A 7,349-nucleotide genomic window follows, 5' to 3' on the forward strand; every position below is an offset into this window, starting at 1 on the left:
AATAAGATACTCATTGTAGTTCTCCTCTTACAGCCTAACACTGGAAGGAAGGATTCACTTCCAAAGAGAAGATTACCAAGGAAATCTAAAATCTCATTCCAATTAGGTAATTTTCATTATCAGTAATTGTGAAAAGAAGTTTAAAATATGTTTAATATTTATCATGTCCTTGTTCCTCAGTCTTTGTTCCCCTAGACCTGATGCAAGTATTTAGCATTAATAATAAACATTGTCATTGGTGTCCTAGATATTAGGGAAAAATGAAATAGACCAATCTAGAAAGAAAAAGAAAAACAAGAAGAAAACGGTCTTGAGAAGTGATTTTTGCACTGATATTTCTACAAATATGGCTCCACCTATACAGTTCTCTGCTTGAAAATCCTGTACCATTTATGGATTCCCATTGGCAAATAATTAAAATGTATGGCTTTCCCAGAGTTTAAAAATAGTCATTGAGGTGTTGGACAATATGAGCAGCCTTATTTTGAGGTAGGAAGCTAAGGCCAACGTTTGCTTAACCTCAATAATTCGGGTCCTTCCTGAACAACACTGGAATGTGCCCAGGCTTTGAAAACAACAATATCATTTTAATTTCTACTGGAATACATGGCATATTAGATTTCTTCATTCAACGTTTCATGGGTTTGATTTTCCATTGACTGTACTGTCTATATTGCCTCAGGCTTGGGTCCATTGCTATCGTTCTCTAGTGTAATCTCTGGGGTTTGATATTTGTACGTTTATTCCAAAATAAATTTCACACTGACAGGACACTGACACTTTTGATTCCCGAAGAGTCAAGAACAACTCCTTAAATTCAAGCCTGCATCATCTTATTTTGACTTTTTTTCTCAAGCCATTCTCTGCTATTAGTGGAGATTTTGCTAATGTCCCTTCTACTAGAAATACGGTTGGCATGAACTACATCTGGTGCAAGGGTGATTCTAAGACATTTCTGTTTTAATGTATTAACAATCGGGATCTGATTGGACCAAACTCTCTAACTTAGCATTGCTCTCTCTCTTCCCTTTTCTCTACAATTCCCAAGCTGGCACTGACTTCCTCGGTGATTCATGTGGAGTAAATCTGCATTCCATCTCTTCCTACCTTTTTTCTTGTTTGCACAATTTCAATCAAACAGAGGTTAAAGGATATAAGTTTCCCATCTTGTGAAGTTCAGCACAGGCTATAAATCATAGTGTCACTAGGTGGCTGAAGTGTTAAATCATTTTCAAAGTATTCAGTTAAAATGAAGAACAACGAAGACAGGCAAGTTAATAAGAAATGTATCAAGTAAAGGAGTTCCGGGAAAATGAGGCAGAGATATACACTAGAGTGTGTGGAAATGATATTTAAAAGTTTGTCACCTCCAATCCTTGAGCAAAAGAGATGGACATGTAAAATGGATTTCAAGTCCAGGTATTAATTTTACAGTAGGAAAATTGATAAAGTTTTTAAGAACCCAAAAGAGAAATGCATGAACTAGAGTAACATTGCCACAGTCAATGAAGACATCCCACCACAGATGAGTCTTAAAAGAAGTTAGCCAGAAATGGACAAAGTCTCTTCAGATGTAAGGAAAATCTTGTTTATTAAGGAGGGAAAGTAAAAATAATTTTGAAGGTCAAAATACAAGTTGTTTAAGCATTTCTGGTGAGAAAGTGGATAGTGTACTCTGTGTGTCTGACTGTTTCTGTGGTATCCAAAACTTTTGTATCTGAAGGTTTGTTCCCTTGATACCACTGTATTTTTTTTAGACAGAGTCTCCCTGTAGCCCAAGCTTGCTTGGAACTTACTATGTAGACCAGTCTGTTCTCAGTCTCAAGATCACCTGTCTCTGCCTCCCTAGTGCTGCTTTACTTTTCAACATGATGCCAACTGGTGTCTGTCCAACTGAAATACTGAAATGTTTGATAATTTCAAACAATTGCTGCAAGCAATATTTAAGGAAAGAAAACAAATGGTCAATAAAGATGGGCTTATTCAAATTCTTAATTTTGAAAACAAAAATGTGATTTTAAATCTACCTATCGTCTGTCTATCCTATCTATCATCTATCTATGTATCTACCTACCTATCTATCTATCTATCTATCTGTCTATCTATCTATCATCTATCTATTGCTCTATCATCTATGTATCATCATCTATCTATCATCTATCAATCTATCATCATCTATCTATCATCTAACCTCTATCTATCATCTAATCTATATATCATCTATCAATGTGTGTGTGGTGTGCATGTGTGTGTGTGTGTGTGTGTGTGTGTGTGTGTGTTAGTGTGTGGGAAGGGCACTGGTGACAGCTCGAATCTTCAGTTCTCTCCTTCCACCTTGTGGGTTCCGGGGATCAAACTCAGATTGTCAGCCTTGGTGGCAAGTGCCTTTACCTCCTGAGCCATTTTGTTGGCCCTAAGATTATCATTTTTAATATTAGTAATGTTAAAGCACTTCTATCTTGCTTTAAAGATTGTCATCCTTTCAAATTTTCTTTGTGGTTCATTTTAAATGTTTGTATGTTTCAACAGAACAAGACTTCCCTGTGACCTCCAGGGAACAGAAAAGGGAGGATGGCAGCGCTACCAGTCAGCCACTGGTGTGTAAATGTTTCCACGTAAAATTCTCACTTAACAGACTTTGTTTAATAATGTAGCATAGACAAAGTGAAAATGCATTTCACATTTTGATACATAATCTATAATTTAATATTTGATTTGAGAAACTTTGAAATAGATATAAAATTTAGAATATTCATACAGTATTCAGAAAGGTACTTATGAATTTTTCCCTTTGAAGAGAGGGTCAATTTTTTATTCTTTGTGCTTCAATGTATGTAAACTTCATCTGTTGTAAACTAAGGTTACATTTGGAATTTATAAATGTCATTGAATTTATGAACAATATAATTTGTTGTCCACTGAGTTCTATTTATCTTGAGGCCATCATTCCTAACAGTTCGAATTTTGCTGATTCCTATTAACATTCAGTAATTACAATGTTAACATTTTAATTTTTTCTTATGGTCTCTGATGGATTTCAGTGTTTATGTTATAGGGGAGAATAGAGTCATCAAGTTACCTCCACTGTTGATTATAAGAGAATGATGCCGTCCAGAAAGGAACAATTGATATTTGGACACAATAACATTTCACTTTACTTAATTTCAAAGAAGAACTCAGAAAATTTTAGCAAACTGGAGGCTAGACAGTCTCCGTTGTTTAGAGCACTGGTTGCTCTTCCAGAGGACTTGGGTTCGCTTCCCAGCACCCATATGGTGACTAGCAACCTTCTAATACTCCAGTTCCAGGGGATCTGATGCCCTCTTCTGGCCTTTGTGGGCATTGCACAACATGAGTGCACTTGCACACATTTCTGGACTCATACACATAAAATAAAAATAAATATTAAGAGGGCTGGAGAGATGGCTCAGCCGTTAAGAGCACCCACAGGGCAGCTATGAACCGTCCTTAACTCTGGTTCCACGGGAATCCGAAGCCCTCTTCTGACCTCTACAGCATTGCATGACACGGGTGCACCCACAAACATGCAGGCAATACACTCATACACATAAAATTAAAAAACAAATAAGATATTTAAAAAAATAAATATTAAAAATTTAAATCTTTTTTCAATATATATTTAAGATATTTTACTATTTTTATTTTATGTATATGAGTGTATTGACTGTATGTAGGTGTGTTCACATGTGTCCTGCAATGCCCACCGAGTTCAGACGATGTAAGATCCTGGGGAACTCCAGGTACCCACATTTGTTAGCTACCATGTGGGTGCTGGAAATAGATGCTGGGTACTCTGCAAGAGCAGCCAGTACTCTTAACCACTGAGCAATCTTTGCAGCCCCGCAATACACACACACATATATGTATGTATAATAACTTTATAAATGTATACATAGTAAGTTGAATATTTATGCATTCCATTTAAATTTTTATTTTCTTTTTTCACTTTTTTGAATTATGTTTTTCTAATTTCAGACATTTACCCCTCAAATCCAGGCCCCCATCCCCAATCCATGCCTTTCCCTATACCCCCACTGAACCCCATGCACTCAACCATACATGCTGAGTCCCACCCTCACAGGTATTTGCACCCAAATATCCCTCAGTGCAAAGGCATCTATCGGAGTCCAATCAGCACCCCCAGTGGTTGCATGCAAGCCACACTCTTCCCCCACACAGCAGCAACCAGCCTTAAACAGCTACCACTCCAGTACTGGCCCACAATTCACCTCCCCCTTCAACTGAGCTGACATGGGCCCCATCCTCAACACCACCTCCACCACAGGCCCACATGAACAAGCCTCCAGTGACCTGGAGGCCTCTACCTCCCTGTACTCACAAACCAGCTTTATAAGATATCTGTATATATTAGACTGTTCTTAGATGGAACTTAGCTAGTTCATAGAAATACAGAACACTATCATAGCACATAATTTGAATTACAGCATAGGAACTGGAATTCCTTTGAAATGGAGACTGACTTCTGTTCTTAAAACGGTGAAAATTTGCCTACTCCTCACTTACATAACTTTAGGTAAATGACATTCAAAATACTATTGAGCATGTGTAAATACTATTTTATAAACTGAGTGGTAAAATTTGCCTACTCCTCACTTACATAACTTTAGGTAAATGACATTCAAAATACTATTGAGCATGTGTAAATACTATTTTATAAACTGAGTGGTAAAATTTGCCTACTCCTCACTTACATAACTTTAGGTAAATGACATTCAAAATACTATTGAGCATGTGTAAATACTATTTTATAAACTGAGTGGTAAAATTTGCCTACTCCTCACTTACATAACTTTAGGTAAATGACATTCAAAATACTATTGAGCATGTGTAAATACTATTTTATAAACTGAGTGGTAAAATTTGCCTACTCCTCACTTACATAACTTTAGGTAAATGACATTCAAAATACTATTGAGCATGTGTAAATACTATTTTATAAACTGAGTGGTAAAATTTGCCTACTCCTCACTTACATAACTTTAGGTAAATGACATTCAAAATACTATTGAGCATGTGTAAATACTATTTTATAAACTGAGTGGTAAAATTTGCCTACTCCTCACTTACATAACTTTAGGTAAATGACATTCAAAATACTATTGAGCATGTGTAAATACTATTTTATAAACTGAGTGGTAAAATTTGCCTACTCCTCACTTACATAACTTTAGGTAAATGACATTCAAAATACTATTGAGCATGTGTAAATACTATTTTATAAACTGAGTGGTAAAATTTGCCTACTCCTCACTTACATAACTTTAGGTAAATGACATTCAAAATACTATTGAGCATGTGTAAATACTATTTTATAAACTGAGTGGTAAAATTTGCCTACTCCTCACTTACATAACTTTAGGTAAATGACATTCAAAATACTATTGAGCATGTGTAAATACTATTTTATAAACTGAGTGGTAAAATTTGCCTACTCCTCACTTACATAACTTTAGGTAAATGACATTCAAAATACTATTGAGCATGTGTAAATACTATTTTATAAACTGAGTGGTAAAATTTGCCTACTCCTCACTTACATAACTTTAGGTAAATGACATTCAAAATACTATTGAGCATGTGTAAATACTATTTTATAAACTGAGTGGTAAAATTTGCCTACTCCTCACTTACATAACTTTAGGTAAATGACATTCAAAATACTATTGAGCATGTGTAAATACTATTTTATAAACTGAGTGGTAAAATTTGCCTACTCCTCACTTACATAACTTTAGGTAAATGACATTCAAAATACTATTGAGCATGTGTAAATACTATTTTATAAACTGAGTGGTAAAATTTGCCTACTCCTCACTTACATAACTTTAGGTAAATGACATTCAAAATACTATTGAGCATGTGTAAATACTATTTTATAAACTGAGTGGTAAAATTTGCCTACTCCTCACTTACATAACTTTAGGTAAATGACATTCAAAATACTATTGAGCATGTGTAAATACTATTTTATAAACTGAGTGGTAAAATTTGCCTACTCCTCACTTACATAACTTTAGGTAAATGACATTCAAAATACTATTGAGCATGTGTAAATACTATTTTATAAACTGAGTGGTAAAATTTGCCTACTCCTCACTTACATAACTTTAGGTAAATGACATTCAAAATACTATTGAGCATGTGTAAATACTATTTTATAAACTGAGTGGTAAAATTTGCCTACTCCTCACTTACATAACTTTAGGTAAATGACATTCAAAATACTATTGAGCATGTGTAAATACTATTTTATAAACTGAGTGGTAAAATTTGCCTACTCCTCACTTACATAACTTTAGGTAAATGACATTCAAAATACTATTGAGCATGTGTAAATACTATTTTATAAACTGAGTGGTAAAATTTGCCTACTCCTCACTTACATAACTTTAGGTAAATGACATTCAAAATACTATTGAGCATGTGTAAATACTATTTTATAAACTGAGTGGTAAAATTTGCCTACTCCTCACTTACATAACTTTAGGTAAATGACATTCAAAATACTATTGAGCATGTGTAAATACTATTTTATAAACTGAGTGGTAAAATTTGCCTACTCCTCACTTACATAACTTTAGGTAAATGACATTCAAAATACTATTGAGCATGTGTAAATACTATTTTATAAACTGAGTGGTAAAATTTGCCTACTCCTCACTTACATAACTTTAGGTAAATGACATTCAAAATACTATTGAGCATGTGTAAATACTATTTTATAAACTGAGTGGTAAAATTTGCCTAGGAATCATCCTTAACTGCAGTTCCAGAGGAATCTGATGCCCTCTTCTGACCTCCGAGGCATTGCATGACACAAGCGCACTCACACACATGCAGGCAATGCATACACACATAAAATAAAAATAATAAAATATATTTGAGGTATTGATTCTGCACACCCCTTGAGAATAATTTAAAAAACAAAGTTATAAACTAAATGAACTATTTTTATATTATACTTCTAAAATTTTAAGCAAGTAGGTAAATTAAGAAAAGCAAATTGGGGATGGGGGTATAAAGATGATTAAGATTGAGATGTTCTATATGAAATACACACACACACAAAATAAATCAATAAAAATAAAAAATAAAAGTATGTAATATGGATCAGCAAGATGGCTCAGCCAGTAAAGGCATTTGCCATGCAAGCCTGGTGACCTGAATTCGATCCTGGAAACCCACATAAGGAAGGAGACAAAGTTGTCTTCTGACTCCCACAGAATCTCACCGGCATATGTGCTCTCACAAATACTACATGCACACACAAACATACACAATGATAGTAATAATAATTTTTCAGAAAG

General features: G+C 34.5%; 1 long non-coding RNA gene across 1 annotated transcript; it reads left to right on the forward strand.

The window, feature by feature from the left end:
• LOC108490990 lies at positions 1-2,599 on the forward strand. The gene is made up of 2 exons (XR_001872498.1): positions 1-106; positions 2,530-2,599. It is a non-coding gene; the product is annotated as an uncharacterized LOC108490990 (long non-coding RNA).
• Positions 2,600-7,349: the final 4,750 nt, after the last annotated feature.

The sequence above is a fragment of the Nannospalax galili genome, unplaced genomic scaffold, assembly GCF_000622305.1.
Source record: "Nannospalax galili isolate Female #2095 unplaced genomic scaffold, S.galili_v1.0 scaffold3178, whole genome shotgun sequence".
Taxonomy (NCBI): Eukaryota; Metazoa; Chordata; class Mammalia; order Rodentia; family Spalacidae; genus Nannospalax; species Nannospalax galili.